The sequence below is a fragment of the Zea mays genome, chromosome 8, assembly GCF_902167145.1.
Source record: "Zea mays cultivar B73 chromosome 8, Zm-B73-REFERENCE-NAM-5.0, whole genome shotgun sequence".
NCBI lineage: Eukaryota > Viridiplantae > Streptophyta > Magnoliopsida > Poales > Poaceae > Zea > Zea mays.
This window is the reverse complement of record NC_050103.1, coordinates 7678823-7703860: the sequence shown is the minus strand read 5'-3', so window position 1 is coordinate 7703860 and position 25038 is coordinate 7678823. Positions and strand designations below refer to the sequence as shown.

At 42.4% G+C, this 25038-nt stretch overlaps 1 non-coding gene and 1 pseudogene across 1 annotated transcript; one reads left to right on the top strand and one right to left on the bottom strand.

Annotated features, from left to right (window-relative positions):
• Positions 1–1804: 1804 nt before the first annotated feature.
• Positions 1805–1919, bottom strand: LOC111590080 (uncharacterized; annotated as a pseudogene).
• Positions 1920–6174: 4255 nt separating this feature from the next.
• LOC111590016 (small nucleolar RNA Z247) lies at positions 6175–6313 on the top strand. Its single transcript, XR_004852310.1, has one exon. It is a non-coding gene; the product is annotated as a small nucleolar RNA Z247 (small nucleolar RNA).
• Positions 6314–25038: the final 18725 nt, after the last annotated feature.

Genomic DNA, 25038 nt, shown 5'->3' with positions numbered 1-25038 from the left:
CTCGGCAAAAAGGTCTCGATGAACTGTATATTGACATCGGCTTCTTTGTCGAATACTTTTTATCGTGTACTCGGCAAAGGCTTTGCTAAGTGCCTCCCGGTACTCGGCAAATAAAAATCGCCGTCACGGCGCCAAATAACAATGACAGAGCCTTTGCCGAGTGTCCTCCCTAGCACTCGGCAACGGCTCCGTCTTTACCGAGTGCCTGTTGGACTAGCGCTCGGTAAAGAAGTCTCCAGTAGACCCCTTTGCCAGTCCCTTTACCGAGTGCTTTGGGAGGCACTTGGCAAAGGCTCCATATTTGACGAGTGCACTAGGAGGCATTTTGCAAAAGGTGCTTCTTTTGCAGAGTGCCAGAGCCACATCACTTGGCAAAGAAGTTTTACCGGTTACTAGGTATGCCTTCTTTACCGAGTGCTATGGTCATGACACTTGATAAAGTCGAACACTCGGCACAAGAGCCGAATTCGGATAGTGTATACAAAGCCTAAAATACTCTAACTATTTGCTTACAATTATTCATTTACATAATGCCCCGTTTGGATCCTTGGAATTGAATTCTATTCTAATAATAATAATAATAATTTAGACACATATCAATTAAGTTAATTCAGTTTTGTACAAAATATATTTGCATACTATTATTAACAAGATATCGGAGATATTTATGTGTTACATTTTTACTATAGGGAAGTAAGCCGAAGAGCGTCATATAAGTTGTAGAGTATAAACAAATTCTATTGATACATAAAATCATTTCCCATCCCCAACCCCATGAATTTGAGATAGACTTATATCTGAACTTTGGAAAGTGGTGGAATGTTAAATTCTAAGCTAAATAGGTTATTTTATTAAGTAAATTCCAATTCCTACAAAATGAATGATCTAAACGCACCATAAGGGTAATCTAGGCATTTTATCTTAGATGCATAATCTAAACTTCTTCTAGACGCACAATCTGCGTAAGAGGATACACATTTTCCCCCTCTCAGCAATCTCTCCATAAGATCCGGTGAAGTGTAGAGAAAGAGAGGGAGCTGAGAAATGAGAACATGTATCGTGAGTTCATTCATTAAATTTGGTAGAATAAGATCATTTCTCATATTAGTACTAACTATGATGAATGTGTTGGTGCTAAAACAACTCATTCTATTTCATAAACTAAACAAAAAATTTGAGGAATAAGAATATAATGGATTAGCTCATTTCTAAAACCAAACACACTGTAAGTTCTTATACATGTGACTTGTGAGACGACAATTGGACCTGTGGCCTGTGGGTCTCATCCTTATTTAGGCTATCTACAGTGCATGTTACTTTATATCCTTACTTTATATTACTATTTATAATTTAGTCATCAAAATATTTTACTCTATATTACACTACTCCACACTTATATCCCTCTATATCAACTACTATTATTGTATTCGTTCTTATCTAACTAATATACTATTTCAATCTACAAACACGTGATTTTGCTCTGGTACCGGAAGTAAGTTGGGGAAAAATTTTGCAAAATTTGAGTGACATGTATACAATTAATCCTTAACTCCTTTTCATATAAAGTGATGGCAAAAGTGTAATAGATACATTGTATGGATGCAACTCGTGAAACTAGCTAGTTCATTTGGATGCCACCATGGCATCCAAATGAACTAGCTATCTAATTTTACAAAAAATGAGTGACATGTGTACAAGTAATCCTTAACCTTTTCACACGAAGTGATGGTAAAAGTATAATAGATCTACTATGCGGATGCAACTCGGTTCCACTTACGAAACTCATATAAGCAGACTAGTACAATGCATGTGTTAAATTTAATATCAAAGTGAACATATAGACTATATATTAGATATTAAACTAAACTGATAAGAACAAATATTACACTTGATCTTAGCCAAAAGACCAAAAAAGGTATGAGTATAAAGGAGTACGACCCCTTTTTTATAGTTTATTCGGTCACTTGTCCTTCTTCATCTAACGAGTTGATACTATATGGGAGCGTTGCTTGTGACTTCTTGTCGTAGTGGGCTTGAGTTGTTTCTTACAGCCTATCGATGGTGTAAAAACCCATGTATAGTGTAATGACCCATTGATAGACGAGAAGCAAGGAGAGGATAGTCATACGCACTTCGCATGGCCCATTCCTTGTCATTGGTAGGCGAGAAGCGACGGAGAGGAACAGACCTACGTGCTTCACGCGTGATGCAAAATGCCCGAAACTGGTGCTTCAAAATAGTAGAGATTTCAGATCTACACATGCTCCAAAGTTGGCCCAGATGCATTATATAAATCCGGGAAAAAAATCTAGTCAGGAGCAAGGATAATACAAAGGCTCAAAACGTTATAGCATATAGTTTACAAACCATCACCAACTTTAAAAGGAAATATGGAACAAATCATATGAATTACAAAATAAATGTCCTCAAGGAACCTAAGACACACAATATCAACCAAAATGTCTCTATTTTTCTTGACGGTAATTTATAGTGTTGCAATTCAACAACAAATAAGTGCTATTCATTTGCATGCCAGTTGTCATGTTTAAACTTGCTTGTCTAGCATCTTCGTTAGTTTTTTTGGAAAGAAGAATATTAATGGGACGGAGAGAGTAGGCACTTAAGAAGCTGTAGGAGTTAAGCAGCTTTAGAAAGTTTATATTTTTTGTAGTGGTAGCAGCGGATCATATGTATATTACTATAATATGAATTATTCATGAGATTATTATATTATAATAAAGACTATAGAATGTGATAATAAGAGCTGTTGGATCCTTGAATAATTGTGAATGGTAAAGCGGGGGAGTCTTATCTTACTATTTCTCTACTTCTATACTATACTTAAGCATCAGATTCAACGGTCGTCCCGCGTCATCTTTTTACAAATAAACCCTCACAGCTATTTCAAATTAACCCGCTACACGCCTTTAGATAGCCAAACGGCGGCCCAACATGGGCCAGATGCCCGCGAGCCACAACTCTGGCTCAGACACGTCATGCCGGCCAGTTGATTGTGCCGGGCCAGCCCGTTAGCCCATCGGCTTATTTGATTAAATCAGCGTAAAATGTTAAAAAACGGTGCAGGAAGTGGGGTTCGAACTCATGACTTGATAGAAGGGCGGGAGACACTAGGTAAAGTTATCTAATCAGCAGAACATCATGCTTAGATGTTTTTAATATTGAATATAAATTATATATATGTATATATTTTTTTAAAATAAAAAAAATATAATTGTGTCAGGTCAGACCAGCACTACGGGTCGAGGCTACAACCCAAGCACGGCACGACGTTCTTGGCTCTTGTAAGCATTAGGTCGTTTCTGAGACTACGTTGATGCAATGGACTCATGGTGTTTGAGGTTGCTGAATTGGATGGAGCAACAATGATTTGTCACACTAACAGTAAAATAAAAGGTTATTTGTTGGTTTTAAACGTTAGTAACTGCTACGAAGTAGCATATATATGGAGCGCATCCAGTTTTTATTGATGCCTGACTTCAGCAATCACTCTATATTTTGATCTATCTTTTTTACAAGTTTGAGTTCATGTGACTTATTTTAAAAACTTGAGCTCACGAACTTTCTCTTATTTGGTCTCTGTATGGTAGAATTATGTCATTTTATAATCTCTGTTTGTTCAGTCAGTCGTTGTGAACTCTCTTCTAATCGCTCACTTTATTGACCGTATTGTACCATGCCATATTGGATGGAGTAAATAATAACATCATTTAGCCAAATCAAAAAAATATTATACGGAGAGTGGAGACAATTAATAAAAAAAACTTGAAATCTTTTTGATGGATAGTTTATATAGATATTGTTGTAAACCATCGCAACACACGGACAACCAACTAGTATTCTATATGCATGAGGTTTTTCTGCGTCATCTCTCCCTGCTCTCCGCTGCTCCTCTCATAGCTTTCTTTAGGCCAGCCAACAACCCGACAAGCCTATGATAAGCCATATATTTAAATGATAAAAATAAGATAAAAATTATACACAAATATCTACTTTTATAATGTAGAAATTTCTCCATACGTCACTCCACTCCTCCCTGCTCTCCTCCCCGTTTTCTATGGGGTAGTCAATAGCACGTCGGGCTTATGACAGGTCATACGCATGACATTTTAGAGGCACAAGATAAGACTTATAAAGGAGATCCTTTATAATAATTATTATATATATATATATATATATATATATATATATATATATATATATATATATATATATATTATATACAGATGACTCAAAAGAAGGTTACTTTGAACAGCAATTAAATGGATACAATGTGTTGTCAGATCAATCAATTGTTTGTATGTCTACAACTATACGAGAGATAGAGATGAAACGTCAAACGTCATTGTCTCGCTACACGCTGAGAGCCTAGACGGCTGGGACTGAGACTACGAAGTACTACTACTAGAATATAGAAATCAAAATTGATAGGATATGACTAATAATTCTCTTTGCTTTGTTGTTGTCGTGTTGTTGACTTATAATTAGACCTTTAATTTTTTATAAAACTAGCAGATAGAACTATATAATATATGCTATATATACTACTATTTAGTACATGGGATGAGGTCCCACTGATCTGGGGGCCCTGGTTGGAGGCACTACTCGACCCCGCCAGGGTCGGCGCTGGTCATACTGTAATATCCAAATTTGTAAAAGCATAAGAACTAAGATTATGCTCCCTATATGTGTTGCCTTTACTCATTGGTACATGTGAATAACCACATTTAAAAGTGAATAATTAACAAGTGGCACATAAACAACTTATGCATCATGTTGGGTCTTATTTGTTTGTGCATTTAAAATAATAATAATAATAATATATAATACTTGAGTTGAGAATTTGGAGTTAACTAAAAAGGTGCACTTTAGGAAATTGGAAATAATGTACACAAAGCAAGAGAGAAAATACTATGCAAAACAGAATAAATTTGTAAATAAATAAATTTTATTCATACTATGTTCAGAGAAATAGAACATATAAATTTGAAGATAAAATTGCCACAAATTTTGAATTTAAATTGAAGTTGAAGTTGTAATTGGAAGGGAATAGAAAAGAATAAAGAAAATCAGGAAATCCAAGCCGTGGGCCCAAATTCATGCTATCTGCCTACTTGGCTTTACTTCGCGCAGCCCAGTACTAGAAATGCCCGTCCACAGGCGCACGCTTGCTCCTTGGGTTGGCTGACCACGCGGGCCCGCTACCCAGCCCCTCCAGCGACGCTTACACGTGGGTCTGGGTGCGCAGCTCTCTTCCAACGAGCGTCGTGCATGGCGGAATCACGATGGAGTTGCGCGGGTTGTTTCTGCGCTCGATCCAACTACCCACCTATTTGGGAAGCCACGACCAAAACCTCCTCTCTACCCTCTTTCTGCCTCTCGCGACCACCACCGTTGGCATGTAAAGCAAAGCGCCTGTAACAGATAACGCAGAGTTAGTATATCAATCTTATCTCATATAGTCGGTTGTATTAGAGTTTATCTCGTGTAACCAACTCTGCGTTATTATCTGAAACAGACTCATGATTATCCAAATGTAAACCACGGCAATGGTTGTTATTGCCCATATATAAACATGCAGCACACCGGCCAGGGGCATCACGGTGTTTTCCAATCTCTTCCAGCGCCTCTGATATTCTTTATGGTAATCAGAGCCAATCCATAAACACCAAAATCCACCAGAGAATCATCATGTCGAGCACTGCTGCAATTATCAATCCCCTCGTCGGTCAAGCTATTTCTGAGAAACTGGCCAAGGGGAACTATCAACTCTGGAAGATGCAAGTCCTAGCCGTCGTCAGGGGTGTGCGCCTGGAGGGTTACCTCACGGGTGCTGCTGCAGCTCCGGCGACCACCATCAAGGACAAGGACGTCGACGTTCCTAATTCGGCATGGGAGGACTGGAAGACCACAGACCAACAGGTCCTAGGATTCTTGCTGTCATCCATGACCAAGGAAGCCCTCACCCAGGTAGCGGCATGCAAAACTGCCACAGAAACCTGGAAGGTCATCGAAACAATTTACTCCTCCATGACCAAGGCACGCTCCATCAACACAAGAATCGCCCTCGCCACCACCAAGAAAGGGGACCTCACAATTGCTGAATATGTCGGCAAGATGAGGGCCCTGGGAGATGAGATGGCAAACTCCGGCAAGCCGATCGACGACGACGAGCTCATTTCGTACATCATCACCGGCCTCGACTACGACTACAATCCGGTCATCACCTCCCTCGTCGCGCGAGCTGATCCGCTCACCATTGGGGAGGTGTACTCCCAACTGCTCAGTTATGAGCAACGGCTGGATCTCCTACGCGAGTCAGACTCCTACTCCGTCAACGCTGCCACCCGTGGAAGAGGAAGTTCCCGAGGAAGAGGCGGCAACCGTGGTGGAGGAAGTAGAGATTCTAGAGGCCGAGGACGTGGCGAATCTCAGTCTCGCCAGATTGGCATCGGCAACAGAAACGCTCCACAACAAGACAGCAGGCCCAAGTGCCAGCTCTGTGGCAAAAGAGGACATCTGGTAATGAAGTGTTGGCATCGCTTTGACGAAAATTTTGTTCCCAATGAAAAATATGCAGGGGCAGCAGCCACATCATATGGAGCAGACTCAAACTGGTATGTAGATACTGGAGCCACAGATCACATCACCGGAGATCTTGAGAGGCTAGCAGTACATGACCAATACAGAGGCCATGATCAGATCCACACGGCAAGTGGTGCAGGTATGAACATTAGTCGCATTGGTTATTCAACTGTTCCAACTCATAACCGTGATCTTAAACTCAATAACATTCTTTATGTTCCTCAAGTTACAAAGAATCTTGTCTCAGTTCATAAACTAGCCACCGATAACTCAACCTTTCTTGAATTTCATCCCAATTTCTTTGTGATCAAGGATCAGGCCACGAAGAGACCTCTGCTTAAAGGACGCTGCCACAAAGGGCTCTATCCTTTGCCATTGACATCATCCAAGCAAGCATATGGAGCCACTAGACCATCTATTGAAAAATGGCATAGTCGTCTAGGTCATCCCTCTGTTCCTATAGTAGAAAAAGTTATTCGTCGTTTTAATCTCCCTTGTTCTAGTGAGAAGAATAAACAGTCTGTTTGTGACGCCTGTCAAAAGGCTAAGAGTCATCAGTTACCTTATCCCAAGTCAAGTCATGTGTCGAGTCATCCCTTAGAACTCGTTTTCTCTGATGTTTGGGGTCATGCACCCAACTCTATAGGAGGCAATAAATATTATGTCAGTTTTATCGATGATTATAGTAAATTTACTTGGATTTATCCTCTCAAATTCAAATCCGAAGTCTTTCAAAAGTTTGTTGAATTTCAGACTCTCGTTGAGCGTCTTTTCGGTCGCAAAATAATAACCATGCAAACCGATTGGGGCGGAGAATATCAAAAACTTCATTCCTTCTTTGCTAAAGTTGGAATTAGCCATCATATCTCCTGTCCTTATGCACATCAACAGAATGGGTCAGCGGAGAGAAAACACCGCCATATTGTTGAAGTTGGTCTAGCCCTTCTTGCTCATGCTTCTATGCCCCTGAAATACTGGGATGACGCCTTCCTTGCAGCTGTTTATTTGATCAACCGTACTCCTAGCAAAACCATAAATTATGAAACACCTTTGGAGCGTCTTTTTCACCAAAAACCAAATTACTCTTTTTTGCGCATTTTTGGTTGTGCTTGCTGGCCTAACCTTCGTCCCTATAATTCTCATAAGCTTCAATTCCGCTCCCGTCAATGTGTCTTTCTAGGATACAGTAATTTTCACAAAGGTTTCAAATGTCTTGATCTTTCTTCAGGACGAGTCTATATTTCAAGGGATGTCATCTTTGATGAAACAATTTTTCCCTTCTCCTCTCTCCGCCCCAATGCTGGTCGTCGTCTCCAACAAGAAATTTCCCTTCTTCCTCCATCCCTTCAACATTCTGATATTATCACCGGTTATGGGGGCCAACATGTGGATAATCATGTGCCTACATGTTCTACTAACACTACTAATCCATGTGCTTTGAGCTCTCCACCTGTGCAGGACACAGCCGGGTCAAATGATGCTTCTGGCCCAAGTACTGAGGCCGAGTCACCTATGCCAGCTCCTGTTGACGATGCTGCCCTGCCCGCCATGCAGTTGGATGAGAGCGCCATACACGATCCGCCTGCAGCCACGGACGCCCCACCTCTTGGATCCTCTGCACCCGGGGGGACCAACAGCAGCCGCAGCATATGGAACAGCGACGCCCGAGTACACGTCTCCAACATGGAATCCGTAAGCCCAAAGTTTATACTGATGGCACTATCAAGTACAATTTTCTTACAACTTCTGGTGAACCACGAAACTTAGAAGACGCCTTGAGTGATAAAAACTGGAAAAATGCTATGGATGCTGAATTTATGGCACTAGAAAAGAATAGAACCTGGCACTTAGTTCCACCTCAAAAAGGCAGGAATATAATTGACTGTAAATGGGTTTATAAAATTAAAAGAAAACAAGATGGAAGCTTAGATAGATATAAAGCTCGCCTGGTTGCAAAAGGATTTAAACAAAGGTATGGTATTGATTATGAGGACACTTTTAGCCCTGTGGTCAAGCCAACTACTATCAGGATTGTTCTCTCTATTGCTATCTCTAGGGGGTGGTCTCTTCGTCAATTGGATGTGCAAAATGCTTTTCTTCATGGAATCCTTGAAGAGGAAGTGTACATGAAACAACCTCCTGGATATGAGGACAAAGAGAAGCCAAATTATGTTTGCAAACTAGACAAAGCTCTTTATGGTCTAAAACAAGCTCCTCGGGCCTGGTATGCAAGGTTGAGTAAGAAACTTTTTGATCTTGGTTTTAGAAGTTCCAAGGCCGACACTTCCCTATTTTTCTATAATAGCAAAGATGTGTCTATGTTTATCCTTATATATGTAGATGACATAATTGTGGCAAGCTCAAAGCAAGAAGCTGTTTCAGCACTACTGAAAAATCTGCAGGAAGAGTTTGCTCTAAAGGACTTAGGGAATCTTCACTACTTCCTTGGTATAGAGGTAAACAAGACACAAAACGGTATACTGTTAACACAGGAAAAATATGCAACTGATTTACTACGGAGGACAAACATGGCGAATTGTAAACCTGAGAGTACTCCGTTATCCACAAGTGAAAAATTACATCTTCATGAAGGTTCTCTGCTTGGGCCAAATGATGCTACTCAGTATCGAAGTGTAGTTGGGGCCCTGCAGTATTTGACCTTAACAAGACCAGATATTGCATTTCCAGTAAACAAAGTGTGCCAATTTCTACATGCTCCAACCACATCTCACTGGACAGCAGTAAAAAGAATTTTGAGATATGTTAAATCTAGTATTAGTCTTGGGCTAAGCTTGTGCAAATCTTCCTCCTTTCTAGTGAGCAGATTTTCAGATGCAGACTGGGCAGGATGCCTCGATGACAGGAGATCCACCGGAGGTTTTGCTATCTTTCTTGGAAATAATTTAGTGTCATGGAATGCAAAGAAGCAAGCTACAGTATCTCGATCCAGCACTGAAGCAGAATATAAAGCTCTAGCTAATGCCACAGCTGAGATCATGTGGATTCAAACTCTCTTGAATGAACTGAAAGTTTCAAGCCCCTCAGTCGCAAAACTTTGGGTAGACAATATGGGTGCCAAGTATTTATCATTTAATCCTGTCTTTCATGCCAGAACAAAACACATTGAGGTGGATTATCATTTTGTCAGGGAGCGTGTCGCCAGGAAATTACTGGACATTGACTATGTTCCCACAGGAGATCAAATTGCAGATGGTTTTACCAAAGCTCTTACAGTGAAGAAATTAGAAAACTTTAAATACAATCTCAACTTGAGAAAGTTGTGATTGAGGGGGCGTGTAAAGCAAAGCGCCTGTAACAGATAACGCAGAGTTAGTATATCAATCTTATCTCATATAGTCGGTTGTATTAGAGTTTATCTCGTGTAACCAACTCTGCGTTATTATCTGAAACAGACTCATGATTATCCAAATGTAAACCATGGCAATGGTTGTTATTGCCCATATATAAACATGCAGCACACCGGCCAGGGGCATCACGGTGTTTTCCAATCTCTTCCAACGCCTCTGATATTCTTTATGGCAGACCTCAGGCGTCCGTGGGGACAAGGATTGCGCAGAAGTGAGAGAAAAAGAAACCCTGCTGGCAAGCGACGCCATCGGCGGGGTGAGGGAGGAAAGCTCTGGCGTGGGCGCTGTAAAAGCTCGTTGTTCCCTGTCGTGCTTTACCGGCGGAAGTCACTAATCATCGGCTGTACGGGGGAACCGCGCAGGCTCGCTGGAATCACGTGGAAAGAGGGAGGAGGAAGCCGGTGCAGTCGCCTACCCGTTCTCCGGTAATATATTGGGTCCCAACTCATTTTCTATACCTCAAGCATATCGAGTTTAGGGTTGATGCGGATGGAAAACGCTAGGGCAAGGTTTGGCTGCGCACAGCAATGGCGCCACCGTGGGTTTTTGGGGATCAGCCTCGCCGTCGACGTTGGGGGGGGAAGAAGAATGACTCTACCCGTTAGATTGTGAATGCACGGCTGGGATTAGATATCTACATACCTTTTCAACCAATGAATCCGTACCATCGGATCCCTTCTAGGCGCATCTTAGCTGTGGATATCAATTTAAATCCAGGTCGTCGATCTGTAATCCAAAGGCCCTCAGTGGAGTGGCGATTCATAAACACCACGATCGAATCTATGCCCTAGAGTTCTGATCGGACGGCTCACACTCAACCATACCCCTTTGCGTGGCATATTATCTAAAGAGGCCCTGGGTTTTCTCGGATTCAACCCGCCGTCCTCACCGGGGGCGCTCTGAGTCTTAGAAATTCTTACGCTGAAGCCCCTGCGCTTCTGGAATTTGAGGCCTCGTCCAGAGAGTTATAAAAATCAGGAAAATGAATTAGAAATTGAGTTTTAATATAAAAACAATTCCTAGAATTTGTATAATTCATAGAAAATGCATATGAACTCCAAGTTGGTCCATTCCAGTTCCTAAATTTTTGTATTATTATTGTCTATCCATTAGTGCCACTGTTTTGACATGAAGGACATATTAAAATTTATCTAGCACTTAATCTTGTATTAAATACATAAAACCTTGGAAAATTCATAACTTAAAATCTATAACCCCGAATTTAATGATTCCAGTTTCTATGATCTCATTTTAGTGTCTAGATTATTACTGTGTATTTTATTTACATGATTGGTATGATGTTAATTTTTTCTATACTATGTATTTATTGTGTTGATGCGAGTAGACGAGCAAGCTACAGAGGATTCTGAGGTTCAGCTGGTAGAGACTGCTGAGCAGGAGCTCGTTGAAGGCAAGTTGTGCCCTTGATCACTTCCTTTTACCCATTCATGTTCTTATTATTCATAATGATCTGCATAGGTTAATTTTGCTGGGACCCAATAGGCTACCCTAGATTTTGACTATCTTTATACCTTGTTTCACCACTAGTTTTACTATTAAATTTTTGGGTAGTACATGCTATTGCTTTATGTGGCTTTGGGTATAAAGATATTCATCACTCATTATTATACTTTTTGTTATCTGTTTATTATTATTATTCATGATAAGATCATTATGTTAATGGGAACATGGAGAACCACCCGGGAAAACAGTGCTACCACAAGGGTTTAATAGGACGCCCTTGGCTGATTAACTAGGGAAGCTAGTGGATGACTACCTTACCCGAAAGAGGCAAGGGCAGTAGGGGAGTGGTTAGTGTAGGGAGGTCCTTGGGTTGATTTTGCTGCGATGGCGGTCAGGCGAGGGATTCCTGCACTGGAGCTTCCTATAAACTGTAGCGGGTTTTCTGAAGCTAGTGGAACTTTGTAAAGGTCTCGTAGTGGTACCCTGCCTTGCTTCCTTGGTAGAGGTGTATGGGGTCTGATCAACTCCGTGGCAAATGGGTAACACGACTTGTGGGTAAAGATGCGCAACCTCTGCAGAGTGTAAAACTGGTATACTAGTCGTGCTCACAGTCATGAGTGGCTCGGACACTCACATGATTAATTTATGGAACTTAAACTTAATTTGTCATATCATTACATTTGGGATTATTTTATTATTACTTCTACTTATTATTTCTAAGGTTTGGTATTTACTTACACTTAGAAACTGCTAATAAAATTTTGACCAACTTATAAAAGCAATGCTCAACTTCAGTCTTTACTTCATTGATCAGCCTTACACTTCATGAATTCCCACCTTTGGTGAGTTCATGCCACATTATTCCCCACAACTTGTTGAACGATGTACATGTGTGAGCTCACTCTTGCTGTCTCACACCCCCCACAGGAGAAGAGCAGGTGGTCGAAGAGGAGCCGCCTAACACTAAGGCTTTCGACTTGATCTAGGTGGTGTCTCCCAGTCAGCTTTCTAGCGCCAAGGATAGATTTTAGTTCCTGCTATATTCATCTTTTATTTTGTAAGACTTCCGCTATGTAATAAGTACTCAGATTTTATTGTGACATTTATCTCTATACACTCTGTTATTATATATGTTATCTTCTTTGGCGCATGTATTAGATGCACCCGGCTTTGTTCCTTAAAACCGGGTGTGACACATACGTTCCTCCGCTTTATGCGAGCCAACCCTTTACACTTTTTATGGGCTAGCCAAGGGTCCGAGGGGCCTATTACGGGCCATAAATTTAAATGGTAAAAATAAACTCAAATTATGTAATAAGTGAGATTTAAACTATAGTTATTGACTTTAAACACATATTCACACTAACCTAGCCAACCGAACACATTTGTTTTTGATTTTATACTCTAGACTCAAATATAATATAAAAATTTTATGAAACATAGGGAAAAATTTAAAAAACGGTTTGTGCCAGGCTGGACCTCCACTACACGACGGTTCACTTACAGTGACCTACGGTTGGTTGCTAAAACGGCCTTCAGCAACCTACGGTTGGTCGCTAAAAACTTTTAGCGACCCATAAGGATGGTCGCTGTAAGTGCCGTCGCTAAAGGCTTTAGCGACCGACATCTTTTTAGCGACCGACCGTCCGTTGCTAATATTATATATTTAGCGATCAACTGTGGGTTGCTGTACTATAGATTTAGCAACCAACCGTAAGTCGTCATACTATACATTTAGCAACCAACAGAAAGTCGCTCTTTTTACAGTTGCTATTAATAATAATATACATTTAATTAAGCACCACAAATCACATCACAAATCATAAAGGCATACACAGTTAATCAGTATACCACAGTCATAGATCCATCACATAAACACAAAAGCACCACAATTATATATTCACAAAAGCATCACAATTATAATATCATTCACAACTAGATCATTTACAGATAGCTAGCTAGATCATTCACAAAAGCTCCAGAGATGATCAGTCACAAAAGCACCACAGCGACATCACTCCAGCTTGAAGCAGTTCAAAAGCCCACAACTACATCACTAATGTTTCATATCACTCCAGCTATTGTTCAAAAGCCCACAACTACATCACTCTAGTTGTTCCAGAGTTGATCAGTCACAAAAGCACCAAAGCTACGAAGTAAAAAATAGTATGGAATATAGATACATAACAACAAATACAAAATATCACCATAATATAAATATATAATATTATTATAGATATGCCTCGAGGAACTCCACAAACAAGGGGCGCTCTGCCATGAACCGTCCATGTCGCCAGATCTGCCCAGTACACCCACCGCCACCACACAGGCATCATCTGCAGCAAATTTAATCAACTCATCAGGTATACGGATTGGTTTGGTTTGATTTGGTGATTTCACCAGCTCGCTAATGGATCTAATTCATTTCTCAGCCGATTCAGATGGGGGGTTACCTCTCACGATTATGAAGCCAGAGAAGACATTCCAAAAGATGAAGATGAGGAACGAGAGCCCCATGGCGATCTCGATGTTGGGGGTCAGGGCCACCGTCATCATCCCGTATAGAGTGTATTACATGAAGCTCATCACCTGGTATAGGAAGAACCAAAAGAATTTGCTCGCTGTCACCTGGAACCCAATCATTGGGTACACGATTGATGAGAAGATCATCACTTACACCAACATGTAAGGTAATTCCACCGACACCTGCAACGACACGTAAACCTTCGGTTCATAATCTGTGGCAAGCCTGTTCTGGCGATCAGAACAACTGGATTTTCTTAGGACAGGTTGATTGTTGATGTGTTATGTTACCTAAGCGATAGCGTATGCCATGGTGGAGTACATGCCTGCCGCCTTTTCACGGTAGAGCACAACTCTCTCCATTGCCACCACCGGCTGTAGGATGCTGCAATTCATGAAACCCAGGAACAATGTCAATCCATATACGATTCCAAGTATGTTGAATACGTCTTGCTCATCCTTGTTGTTGCACAAAGAAATACATGTTAGATCTTGATTGGGGCATAAAAAATAATTTAATAGTCATGAAAGATAATAATAATACGATTACATGCTTGAGCCAATTTTCCAGAATACAATTCCAAACATGATTGAAACAGCAAAAGTGTTAATGAACCAGACAACATTGTGTTCTGAGTTTTTCCAGTATGCACAACTTTGCTTCCACAAACATGCCACACATTGTATCGTAAAGTTTTGCCAATAACCCTGAGGAAAATACAGAGCATCTGTGTTTGGTTCTGGTTGTTCCAATTCATCAATTAGAACCATGTTCTTCCTGCAGGTGCCACCAAGAATTTCATTAGATTGACTTCCATCTTAGGCCATGTTTGTTTTTTCCAAATCCATGTGGATTGAGGGGGGAATAAATCCAAAACTAGTAAAAATCTACCTCAATCCACCCCAATACTCCTCAATCCACAACATGAAACTGGAACCTAAAGTATAAATTGTGAATAGCTCTCTATACAAAAAAAGATCAAACACTCTGCAGGCAAGGAACCTATGGGAGTTAGTGCACAGTGGGTACTATTTACAATTAGCATACAAATTTAAATGATTGTGGACATATGGATTTAAGAAATTATCAGTTCTTATATTCACCATTCAAAACAGAGAACCAGGCATACTTCAGACGATAAGATGATCTGTGCAGTGTAGTCTGAGTGACATTGTTTGTTTCATGGGGAATTCACTTGCAGCTATTTAAATCCTATGATCAGGTGTAAATCTATATGAAACAGAGGGTATAGATTTGCTAGTGAGGAAATTGCACTGCTATAAGGGCATGGAATATGATACAATTATCAAGCAGTGGTTATTGAAGTGAAATTCAGCCAAAATCAGAAGCTCTAATCTACTTACAACATGTATGTATGCTAAGTAATTTGCAGATATATGGCAACTTAATGAAACCAAGCGACCGTATAATTGCTATACTAGGTATAGCAATCATAGACCACTATAGTCTTCAGTCATGATATCTCTTACTGAACATGAAGTCTACAAGGGCTGGAGTTGAGTTTATGGAATTCCATTTTTAGCAGTCAAATGCCTTGGCTGGATATTTTTCTAGAGCAGCATCACATGATAACAGGGTGGCAATAGTCTCTTTGATGGGTCTGACATCACTTGTCGAAGATGTCAAAAACAACATTTTGACAGTGCTAGGTTCCTATGGTGAGGTGTGCCATGGGTGTGTGCCATCGAGAATACCAACAGGCAGGCCTCCAGTATAGCACAATTTCACTGGTCAATGAACCATATTCAAGGTTTGGTTGTTGCCGGGTAAGGGGGCACAGTGCACCGTGCCACCGTCCCACGGAGATGTCGCGTCTAATTCAAATGAACGTGGAACACATTATGTTCTGCATCGACTACTAGCGCTCGCATCACAATATTTTAAAAAAACGATCACACGAACGAGATGTGTTAATCCTGACCTAGATCAGGGAGAGCGCGGAGAGGTACCCATCGAACGCGGAGGTGGACGGCCAGACGTCCGCCACGGCGGGTGAGTCCTTGTGCGCGCTCCGCTGAACGAGGCGCTTGTAAGACTGGATATAGAGGAAGAGCAGCACGTCGCGGATGTCGGCGGCAGCACCATCGATGGCACCGTCCCCAAGCACGGGGTCCTCGGCCGGGAGCACCGCCGCGAGCGTGCCGAGGGCGAGTGCCGCCTGCTCCTGCGGGATCTGCTGTGCCTCAGCCAGGGCCGCAGCGCGCACGCGCCCGTCGGGGACTGAGGCGCTGAGCTTCTCCTTGAGCTGGGCGAGGGTCTGCGCCAGCATGCCCTCCGGGAAGATGAGCTTAGGGATGAGCTTCTCCTTGAGCCCATGCTTGAACGCCTCCCGCCGCGGGCGGAGCAGCGCCGCGGGGGACGAGGTGGCGGGGCCGGCGGCGTCGCTGGGGCCAGAGACGGAGACGGGGCCGCGTCGCTCTGCCTCCAAGGATCCCTCATTTCCCCGCGGCTCGCATCAGGCGATGGCGCATCCACCACAGGAAGGTTGGCGATGGTGATGAGCGCTATGCCGTCGGCCCCCGCCACGGCTGAGCTAGGGAGGGGGCGGCCATGGGAGAAGTGACGGCGACTGCGCTTGTGGTTTGGTGCGTGGAATAGGGTTTCATTTGTTTAGTAGGCCTTTAGATGGGATTTGGTGAGTAAATAAGAAACACAAAAATCACGTACCCCTATAGCGACCCACCATCAGTCACACACTTACCTCTATAGCGACCGACCATAAGTCGTTAAATTTGTAGACTTTTATCGACCCACAGACCGTCGCTATAAACGCATTTAGCGACCAACCGTCGGTACATAACTTTTAGCGACCAACCTTCGATCCCTAATAAGGGTCGCTAAAGATCAACCGTCGTGTAGTCTAGCCTGCTGTGTTGAACCTAAGGCCCAGGGACACACTATGATTGGACCGGTCCGACATGGGTCCGGCAGACAATGGGTCAGGACACCTTAGGCCGAGCTAAACTGCGTTAGCCATTAGATACCCAATAGGCCTGGTTCATTAATTTAGACATGTACATCTGTACACCAGTAATGTGCCCATGTAGGCAGGCAACAACGCAAGCAAGACAATGGCCATGCAGGCGGGGCTACTAGCTATCAGCGCTAGACGATGAAAGAGGAGAGCGATACATTTCCTTCTATATATATATGATGTCAGTCTTCAAAATTATATAATAAAATTCTTCGTTGACAATAGCCTAAGACGACATTAGTTTGTGCCCCTTTGTAAGAGTTTGTTTGGCAGCCATGCATGCGTTTCCTTGTGAGAATGCATGTACGACTAGCGGCATGCATGTACTGTCCTTCCTTAATTAGCTCTATCCGACGATATGTCGGACTAGAATGCTCGCACTACAGTCCAACTAAAAGGTGACCGCGAGGCGCCAACGACCACTCCACCGCTGTTACGAATGCATAGCGTCCTCATTATTTCTGCCCAGCAAACGCAGGCTATTACAAATGCTCGTCTTCTGTAGACCTTTAATTGATTAGAATTTAGAGCCGTTCTCACTAGCTAGCTACTACACAAAATGGTTTTATAAACGGCCCTAAGAAATCTATCCAAGCGAAGAACGAGATGCACATATATGGTTACCATCCAGGTATTTGCAAATGCAAAGATCGTCATTTATTTACAAGCGGTTTCCTAAAAAGACCACACCTGAAAAACTCATCATTTTGTAAGCAACCGGTGATCAGCCGCTTGGACGAAAGCTCTTTTTTTTAACAAGCGGCTCACATAAGCCAACCGCTGTAAATACCACTAAAATACTCCTCCACTATTACTTGGCTAATATGTACCACAAAGTTAAGGCTTAGATGCGCTCCTTCAACAATCACATATTCTTTCTGCTCTTCCTAGGATGTAATTAACATGTCCAGGATGCGCCTTGTACCCTTCTACTGTCATTTTTTTGTTGCCAATCAATTCAGCTCTAGGAGGTAATTCTGAAGATCCATGCTGAGATTTGTTATCCGAAGTCACATCTTTGTCTCCACTGGTATTTGGATGAGAAACAACTGAGTTTATTTGCCTTGCGCTTTGCCTTTGCCCAAACAACTGCAATAGGATCTAAATATTCATCTGCATGGTAGGTTGAGGCATAGAAAAGAGGGTTTTGTTTTTCATCTACGAAGCCTCTCATCATACATATGTAGTATGGTTGATTGTTTATAATGGACACTTGTTACCAAGGTTGTGATTGGATCAGAACCTAGGTCATGCTATGCCGGCTAGGCAGCAGATCTAGCACCAGGTGTCTAGAATCCAGGTGTCTAGAATCGAACATTTGAGTGAGCTGCCTGGAACAGACTGCGGTGGCCACAATGCTTTGTCAGCTAAACAATACACTCAGTGAGATGATAACCATTTTGCAAAGAATAATCAAATACTAAGCAGATGAAATATACGCCTATTTATCTAAGAACGGAACTACTTAATAAACAAAAACAAATTACACGTGGAAATCTGAGAACACACAAATAAAGTATAGGTGTTAACCCATAGGCCATAGAAGCTAAGAGAATACAAAGTTGATCTATTAGCTAATGTGTGTATATCACAGTTCAACTAACAGACCCACATACAACTTGCAAGAAATAGAAGAATCTGAGTTTGAGGACGCCCAAAAACACAGTCATTGTGTACATATATCACTATTTGAAGAATCACATCTATTTTTCACTTTTGCTAACCATCAACAGTTGCAACAAGACTTTTTTTGTTCTGCATTTTAATTTGTGAGCAACTGTTATGAGTTGCATTTCAAGTCTAGGACTCAGAATCTGAAGACTCAAAAGTGATTGAACCATGATGTCGGTGTTGACTTAAACCTGCAAATGTGATTAGCCATCATTGGTTGGTTGGTCGGTCGTCGCTTTCCCTGCCTCCCAGAGCGCAGGGGTACCTTGCCCAGCTTGCGAAAGGTATAGATCGCCATGGAAGCAGCCACGGCCATAGACGATGATCCAAGGTCGCTAGCAAAAGCTAGCTAGCTAGGGAGGCAAGGCAAAATACTATTATCTTTGCCACTATCTATCTATGAATGTATCCCGACACGAGTCGATCGGTTCTTGTTTAAGCTTGATTAGGAGCATGATTACTCATCTAAGGAAGAGGGATTAACTAACCAATCAGGAACCATGATTACACTGCACGGTGCAATCAGCATGCATTATCTATGAGTGTGTACGACGTCATTGTCTTGGTTTAATTACGATGGTCTGCTCTATGCGAGCAAGCTGACATAGCTGCTCAAAGTAGAACTACTCATGCTTAAGATAGTCAATAACTAATCTCAAACATTTGTTTTTTCTTGGGTGGGGAGAGATTTTTTTATGCTTTCGTTGTGTCATGTCATCGATGGATGGAAGCACATGTTAGGCCGATTTGTCCCAAATCTATGTAGATTGAGAGAGAGATTAAGTCCTCTATACCCCAAATCTATGAAAATTGAGAGAGATTAAGTCTCGTCAAAACCTTGAATCCCCTCCATTCTTCTAAAATCTATATGGTTTAAATATAAAACGAACGAGGCCTCATAAGGACCTGAGGTTTGGAAGGTCCATGTGTGCAAAAGGTAAGGAACTTTGATAAGGGGAACTCTTTTGAATCTAAAGACTCAAAAGTGATCATCAAACTCAAAGCTGCAAATGTGATTGAACCGTGATGTTGGTGTTGACCAGCTGAAGGAGCATGTTAGCTATATGTGTCATATGACAGTGCATGTAATGATGTTCCTAAATGAAACATGAAGACTCAGAAGGATTACTTGAGATAAACATGCATTAGAGGACCTCAGATCCAGGTAAGCACCGAAGGAAGCCACCTCCTCTACCATTCCCGATGTTCTAGCAGTAGGAAGGGTAGGTAACATCCTCTCCCAGTCTGCCGTTGTCATTTCTGAACAATCCTCATGGACTACACCGCATCAGATCGACGCGTGCTTGGCGTGTCCCGTGGCCTGAGGGGAAGAGCACGGGGACTCCGATTGGACGACATCTTCTTCGCCTCACCATCAACAATGTCTTCCCCTCTAATGATGCCGATGGAGGCAGATCTGGAGAATATATGAGGCAAGGGAGGCAACTGGAGGAGGAGCGGTGCTTCATGACCAAGCAGCTAGAGCGGTTCCTAAGGAGGCTGACCGAGAAGAAGGCGGCGTGGAAGTCCCGGGTTCGGGCCAAGGCTTGCCACGCCATGGCTGCCCTCCAGGCACTACTACAGATCATGTTATATGAGACGGTTAATTTTTAGTTATTAAGACGCTTATAAAGTGTCCAAATTTGATGGAGTCATAAAAGATGTCCCACATTTAAGATGGTTATAAACCGTCTTAAAAGATATTTTATAAGACAGTTTTAAATTTATAACCGTCTAAAAAAGGTGTAGGTTTAAGTCATTTGTTTGATGAACCGTCTTGAATTAGGTTTTTGGTTACGACACTTCTTCTAAAGAACCATCTCAAATACGAATATTATAAGACAAAGTATTTATCAAACCGTATAGAATATCCTATAATTATAGACACTTGCAACAAGAAACCATCTTATTTAGAGACTCATATTGGATGTTTTGGAAACCGTCTTATTAAGATTTAGACGAAATGACTTACATAACTAGATATTCTTCAATTTATAATCATTTTTGAGATGCCACATTATAATAATTTAAAAGAGAATTCGAAATATACATACACACATATTTAATAACATCATATTTAATGTAATATAGATAAGTACAATTCAACGTCTCATAAATAAGCATTATCAAATAAATCATACATAAGTGTACTCTAAATCCAAATTAAAATACTAACTGAAAAACTTATCATCTGTCATTTGCGCTAACATTGAATCTATCTAAGCATACTAGAATAGAAGGCGTGTTATCGCCGTGCCCCCGTCAGAAAGAGTTCGTTTCAAATGTAGAGCTTTAGCTGGATTCATCAGTCTGCGTTGCAGGGACAATGAGAGCACCTAGAGGGGAGGGTGAATAGGTGATCCTATAAAAACTTGAAACTTAATGCCACAAAACTTGATTAGGCACAATAAAGCCAAGTGGCTAGAGAGGAGTTCTTGCAAAACACAATAACCACAAGGAGATCAACACAGAGAGGCACAATGGTTTATCCCGTGGTTTGGCCAAGTCCAACACTTGCCTACTCCATGTTGTGGCGTCCCAACGGACGAGGGTTGCACTCAACCCCTCTCAAGCGGTCCAAAGACCCACTTGAATACCATGGTGTTTTGCTTTGTTTCACTATATCCCGCTTGCGAGGAATCTCCACAACTTAGAGCCTCTCGCCCTTACAATTTGATTATCACAAAGAAGCACGGAAGTAAGGTTGGGATGGGCAACACACACAAGACACAAAATTAGAGCAACAATACACACACAAGTCACAACACGAGCTCTCAACACAACTCGAAGAGTTCTCTACTCAAATGGAGCTCTAGTTGCTATCACAAAGAATCGAATGCGCGAATATGAAGTCTTGGTGCTTAGGAATGCTCAAGGGATGCTTGGTGTACTCCTCCATGTGCCTAGGGGTCCCTTTTATAGCCCCAAGGCAGCTAGGAGCCGTTGAGAGCAATCCAGGAAGGCAATTCTTGCCTTCTGTCGACTGGCGCACCGGACAGTCCGGTGCACCACCGGACACTGTCCGGTGCGGATTTTTTTCCTATTCTGGCGCAGCCGACCGTTGGAGACTTGGAGGCGTTGGCGCACCGGACACTGTCCGGTGCACATCGGACAGTCCGGTGCCCCCATCCGACCCTTGGCTCGGCCACGCGTCACGCGCAGATTGTGCGACCTACCATTGGCCCGGCCGACCGTTGGCTCACCGGACAGTCCGGTGACTCATCGGACAGTCCGGTGAATTATAGCCGTACGCTGTTGACTTGGTTCCTGAGAGCGACGACTTCGCCGTAGCCGACTCACCGGACACTGTCCGGTGCACCACCTGACAGTCCGGTGATTTATAGCCGTACGTCGCCGTCGAAACCCGAGAGCAGCCAGTTGATCAGATGCCAGCCTGGCGCACCGGACACTGTCCGGTGCACCACCGGATAGTCCGGTGCCCCCAGACTGAGCATAGTCTTGGCTGCTCGAGCCAAGTCTTTTCCAATTAAATTTTCTCTAATTCCAGCACTTAGACAAATATGTTAGTACACAAAAACCAATGTACTAAGTCTAGAATCATACCTTTGTGTTGACTTTGCACTTCTTCCACCATTTGGCATAGTTTCACACTTAAACCATTTGTGTTGGCACTTGATCACCAAAATACTTAGAAATGGCCCAAGGGCACATTTCCCTTTCAGTCTCCCCCTTTTTGGTGATTTATGCCAACACAACAAAAAGCAACTAAAGGAAGTGCAACAACAATGCAAATAAGAACACAAATTTGTTTTGATTCAAATTTGTCATATTTGGATCATTCTTTGCCACCACTTGGTTTGTTTTTGCAAATCAAACTCAATTTCCTATCTCTAAGTCAAAATCACTTGTTGAGGCATAAAGAGAGGTATTCCAAGAGAAATTGATCAAGAATTAAAAAACTCCCCCTTTTTCCCATAATCAAGCATTCTCCCCACAAGAGACAGACTTTTAGCACTAAGAGACAATAAGAGTATTTTGACAAAACAAAACTCTACTCTACTATTTTCAAAATTCTCAAGTGGTAGCTAATCCATTTCTTGCTTTGGCATTATTTTCTCCCCCTTTGGCATCAAGCACCAAAACGGGATCAATCTTGGCCCTTAAACCCCATTGCCTCACCAAAATCTTCAAATAAGAGTACAAAGGCAATAAGAATATGGAGATGAACTTGGAGTGAGTTACCCTCTCATCGGAGTGCAGTGGAAGTCTTGCATGGTCCAAGTTCACCTTTTCCCTTTCAATCCACCTTTGAGACTAAATCAAGCAAGCTCAAACATATGGTTAGTCTCAAAGGGTCAAGTTGTAGCACATCTCCCCCTAAATATGTGCATCACTCACACATGACTTTTGAGGTCCGGGGAGAGTTTGTACAACTTGAGCACCATAAACAAACAAAATGCATAAGGGAACATGATCAAAGCATAATACACATGTATGGTACACATCAATCCAAGTTCCGCGAATCTAAGACATTTAGCTCACTACGCAGCCTGCAAAAGGTCTTTTCATCTAAAGGCTTGGTAAAGATATCGGCTAGCTGGTTCTCGGTGCTAATATAAAACACTTCGATATCTCCCTTTTGCTGGTGGTCTCTCAAAAAGTGATGTCGGATGTCAATGTGCTTTGTGCGGCTGTGCTCAACAGGATTGTCCGCCATGCGGATAGCACTCTCATTATCACATAGGAGTGGGACTTTGCTCAGATTGTAGCCAAAGTCCCGGAGGGTTTGCCTCATCCAAAGTAGTTGCGCGCAACACTGTCCTGCGGCAACGTACTCGGCCTTAGCGGTGGATAGGGCAACGGAGGTTTGTTTCTTAGAACTCCACGACACCAGGGACCTTCCTAGAAATTGGCACGTCCCTGATGTACTCTTCCTATCGACCTTACATCCAGCATAATCGGAGTCTGAATATCCAATTAAGTCAAATGTAGACCCCTTTGGATACTAGATCCCGAAGCAAGGCGTAGCGACTAAATATCTAAGAATTCGCTTCACGGCCACTAAGTGACACTCCCCTGGATCGGATTGAAATCTAGCACACATGCATACGCTAAGCATAATATCCGGTCTACTCGCACATAAATAAAGCAAGGAACCTATCATGGACCGGTATGCTTTTTGATCAACGGACTTACCTCCTTTGTTGAGGTCGACGTTGTCCATCAGTTCACATTGGAGTCTTCGTGGGCTTGGCGTCCTTCATCCCAAACCGCTTGAGCAAGTCTTGTGTATACTTCGTTTATGAGATGAAGGTGCCGTCCTTGAGTTGCTTGACTTGGAACCCGAGGAAGTAGTTCAACTCGCCCATCATCGACATCTCAAATTTTTGAGTCATTACCCTGCTAAACTCTTCACAAGACTTTTGGTTAGTAGAACCAAATATTATGTCGTCGACATAAATTTGGCACACAAATAAGTCACCATCACATGTCTTAGTGAAAAGAGTTGGATCAGCTTTCCCAACCTTGAAAGCATTAGCAATTAAAAAGTCTCTAAGGCATTCATACCATGCTCTTGGGGCTTGCTTAAGTCTATAGAGCGCCTTAGAGAGCTTACACACGTGGTCGGGTACCGTTCATCCTCAAAGCCAGGGGGTTGCTCCACGTACACCTCCTCCTTGATTGGCCCATTGAGGAAAGCGCTCTTAACATCCATTTGGTACAACCTGAAAGAATGGTGAGCGGCATAGGCTAACAAAATACGAATCAACTCTAGCCTAGCCACAGGAGCAAAAGTCTCCTCAAAGTCCAAACTTGCGACTTGGGCATAACCTTTTGCCATAAGTCGAGCCTTGTTCCTCATCACCACCCCGTGCTCATCCTATTTGTTGCGGAACACCCACTTGGTTCCCACAACATTTTGCTTGGGATGCGGCACCAGTGTCCAAACTTCATTACGCTTGAAGTTATTGAGCTCTTCCTGCATGGCCAACACCCAGTCCGGATCTAGCAAGGCCTCTTCTACCCTGAAAGGCTCAAAAGAAGAGACAAAAGAGTAATGCTCACAAAAATTAGCTAATCTAGAGCGAGTGGTTACTCCCTTGCTAATGTCACCCAAAATCTGGTCGACGGGATGGTTCCTTTGAATCATCACTCGAACTTGAGTTGGAGGAGCCTGTGGTACTTCTTCCTCTTCAACTTGGACATCTTGTGCTCCCCCTTGATCACACGCCTCTTCTTGAGGAACCTGTTCATCATCTTGAGTTGGAGGTTGCACCATTGTTGAGGAAGAAGGTTGATCTTGTTCCTTGTGTTCCTGCGGTCGCACGTCTCCAATCGCCATGGTACGAATCGCATCCGTTGGAACATCATCCTCATCTACATCATCAAGCTCAACTTGTTCTCTTGGAGAGCCATTAGTCTCATCAAATACAACGTCGCTAAGACTTCAA